This window comes from Pteropus vampyrus, unplaced genomic scaffold (assembly GCF_000151845.1).
Source record: "Pteropus vampyrus isolate Shadow unplaced genomic scaffold, Pvam_2.0 Scaffold71, whole genome shotgun sequence".
In the NCBI taxonomy this organism is placed as follows: Eukaryota; Metazoa; Chordata; class Mammalia; order Chiroptera; family Pteropodidae; genus Pteropus; species Pteropus vampyrus.
In genome coordinates, this window is record NW_011888852.1 from 4,196,696 (window position 1) to 4,200,639 (window position 3,944).

A 3,944-nucleotide genomic window follows, 5' to 3' on the forward strand; every position below is an offset into this window, starting at 1 on the left:
TAGAAAGAAATCAAGCACAAAGTTTTGTTGGAAGAGTAGAGTCCAGAAAATAATGTTTGGAAAATATTACTTTCAATGTATCGAACTGGAGAGAAAAAAAGCTTCAGGGGATCCTGATTCTTTGATTCTTTTAAAACATAATCCTCTTCCCAAATCCAAATGAGATTGAGTTTAAATTAAGCTAAATAATGTTGCCAACATGAAAAAGAAATGAGGACAAGAAAAGAAGAAACCAAGACTACACCACTATTCGTGGATTTTTCTTCAACAAACACATGACTTAATTTGTTAAGATGCATTTCAGTTTTTACCCCAAGGCTCCAAGTATTAGGCCACGTGAAAGCAACAAGCTTGCTCATAACGTGACATTCAGGCATGACAGGAAATGTGACAGGAAATGACTCCTGCATTTACCTCCACCAAGTTGGTGGCACCTCCCTTCCCTGCTCCACCTGTACCTTTCCAGGAGAGAGGCCCAGCTTTCTGTCCCTAAATCAGCCCCTTTTATCTCCATGACCTGGAATTCACTCAGGCTGTGTCACAACCTCAACACTTATTTTTTATGCTGCTTTGGAATTATCATCTAGCAGTCTCTCATTTGGATGTCGCCTCCCTATTATTCTCTGAGAAGTGATGGTATTTAACTTGTTATGTATGTTCCATAGTGACCTGCACTGCATACAATTGGAGAATTTTTAACGCTGTAATTGAGTGTTATTTTTTTAAAATAACTCCTGAGCATTCTAACCATCAGCAGTAGCAATGAATTATGATTACCACGTGAGCTCAATAGAATACTGCCCCGGGCTGGTCAACAAAGGAAGGGCTCTCGTGGACCAACAGTGTGCCGGGGGAAAGAGAATGAGTTTAGATGTAATTTTGATCCACGAGACCTGTGTTATTAAAAATAATAAAATCCTCAGGTATCCAAGGAAGCTCCAGACTTTACAATTCACATCTGTTGCATAGCACCTGGAAAGGCAAAAAAAAAAAAAAAAGTTCTAATCCAACAACTTCCTAAAGTGGCTTCTGTCCCAGCTCTGACCCAAAGGCCATAATGCAACCTCTTAGACAAAGCAGTTCTTTCCTTTTTGAGGTGGACATAAAGCTAGTTACAAAACTGATCTCATAAAGTGCTTCTGAGAGTTACAGGCAACAAAGCCCAGGAAAGTATTTTTGAAAAGTATTTCTGAACTAGGAGTAATAGCACTTGTACTAGCTGGTCCACATCCCTGGATGACCAAGGAGGCTCAAAAGTGACTTGAGTCACTTCAGTTTTCAATCAGAGGATTTGTATGAGGTCAGGTTAGATTTATATCGAACAAGGCTACACTAACCTCATTTCTTTTCCATTAGTGTTTTCTTACTTGGAGGGTTTCTTGGGTGATTGGCTGACCTCATTCCCCTTCGTCTTTGCTTTTTACCAGCTGTTGTATATCATTTTTCTCCATCTTTATAAAGAGACCCACGGGATGTGGCGTTCTGGCAGAAAGATAAAAGGGACCTGCTCATTCCCAAGTAAGCTAGTTCATGTGAGCCAGTCCATATGGAAAATTTTTATATAATTGCATATATGTGTAATAGAGTGCACGTTCTCATTCCTCTATTTTGAAGCATCCTTAATTTCAAAATTTTTTACCATAAAATAATATGTTAACATTTCTTCTTACATTGACATTGGATAGCTTCATTTTCTTTGGAATCCGAACTACCCATGAAATTGAACATTTAAAATTGCTAAAATGTGTTAAAATTTCTTCTCTTAAAGACAAATCTAATGAAAGAGAAGGAATATATTTTAAAAACAATCTGCCTATGGGCATGCCACCCTGAACAAGCCCGATCCCGTCTGATCTCAGAAGCTAAGCAGGGTCGGGCCTGGTTAGTACTTGGATGGGAGACTACCTAGGAAGACCAGGTGCTGTAGGTGTAAAAAATAAAAAATTAAGGGATTGTAAGCTGATGAGGTCCTTGCAATCTGTGAGGTCAACCAAGGGTTGCCTCATTTGAAAAAAAAAAAAAAAAAAGACAATCTGAATTTAAATAAATGAAATGAGTAATTTGTATGGTACTTTATAAGATACAATGTGATTTTATAAATATATCATTTAATCCTTTTTCTTAAGCACGTTATTATTATTATTATTAACTATCTCCACTTCAGATATAAGAAAATAAAATATAAGGTAGTGAGTAATGGAATGGAGCAGAAACTCAAGTACGGCCCATTTTAAATCTCATATTCTTTCTACTACATTATGTTACTTCATGTCAAAACATAAATGAATAGCTGTAATAACAGCTAACCCTTACTGGGAAGTTTACAGAGGGGTTAATGGTGGCTTAAGCCCTTGAACTGCATTATTTCATTTCAGTCCCACAACAGCTCTGTGAGGTAAGAACTGCTGCCATCCCAATGTTACAGATGAGGAAACCAAGGCTCAGAGAGACTCAAGAATTTCCCCAGCTCACACAGCTAAGAAGGAGCAGAACAGGGACTCAGACTCCAATCCGAGGGGCGTGAAATGCATGGTCTGAACCATGAGACGTACTGCTTTTGGGGTACGAGGAAATATTTACAATAACAAATCCACAAACAACAAGATAACTTGAATTGTGTTGTAGAAACGGAAAACTTGCAAATAAAAACCTCCCAGAAAGTAGAGGTTATGTGTTATCGACATACGCCTAACAGATTAAAATCTAATTCAGTCCATACAGACCAAATGCTCAATGTTTACAGATTCAAGCATCTGATTAAAGCCATCCTTACTACCCTACGTCCTTCACCAGTTTCCTATTTCTTCTCAATAGACTTGTCTGTGCTTATTCCAATTTCCCCCCTCTCATTTTTTCTTAAAGCTCCCCGGCCATATCAGGCTCTGGCTCCACTTTTCCAACAAAACTGTTCGTGTCAAGATCGTCCATGACCTCAGGGTTATTATATTCCATCTCAGTTCTCAGGTCTCACCTTACCGTAGCCCTGAGCAGCATGTGCCAGGTGTCACTCTGTCCCCTGGGTACCGCCTTCGCTCGGCTTCCAGGGGTCCCCACTCTGCTGTCTTTCTCCACCCGGCCAGGCCCTCCTCAGTTCTCGAGGACACAGTTTTCCTTTTCTTTGGTCTCTTCACTTTGAATCACCCCAAACAAGGGTTGGGTCTTGGGATTCTCTTCTGTAATGACACTCATTTCCTTAGTGAGCTCATCCAGTTTTATGGCTTTAAGTATTATTTATATGGTAACATCTTCCTAATTTATATCTTCGGCTGAGCTATCTCTCCTGAACTCCAGACTTGAATCAACTGCCTGTGTGTATGACTAACAGATCTCAAACTTAGCACATCTAAAACTGAACGCCTATCTTTTTCATAGCTGCTTCTTCTACCTCTTGTATCTAGAAAATCACCAACACAATTAGGTGCTCAATAAATAGGTGGCTTGGATAAACAGATACAGCCCAGTCAGATGAACAGGAGCCTCAAAAGGTGAATGGGGTTCAGTCAAGATTTAATTCCATCGCCAGCCCCCATAACCCAAATCAGCCCCCCAGGCCTGACAACCAAAGAGGATGACTCTGGCTGGCTCACTCTTGAGCTATGGAAATGGAGCTGGCACTTGTCCTTAGCATCTACTTTGAAAATAAGGACCTTGCTACCTCTGACCTCAAAGAGTCGTTCATCACAGGCATCCATGTGCAACACACAGCCATGAAACAGATGATGACATGGACCGCAGCGGATATATCTGCACCTGAATTACTATGCCTACAAAGTAATGGTCAAAAATATGTACAAGCCAAATTAAGAATGTGTTTCTAGAGGCTGGGGAGAAAAAATGGCGTAGATGATAGAGGTCCTGTTCATCCCTCTGGTGACCAAATTAAAGTTGTGACAGAAACAAGGAGCAGCAGCAAGGAAAATCGCCTGGGATCTAGATGAACAAGC

The 3,944-nt window shown here is 40.2% G+C and overlaps 1 protein-coding gene and 1 pseudogene across 7 annotated transcripts in view; one reads left to right on the forward strand and one right to left on the reverse strand.

The window, feature by feature from the left end:
* Positions 1-3,944, reverse strand: part of DCLK1 (doublecortin like kinase 1) — a 327,891-nt gene that overhangs the window by 262,325 nt on the left and 61,622 nt on the right. The window lies entirely within an intron of this gene.
* Positions 1,812-1,930, forward strand: LOC111741001 (annotated as a pseudogene).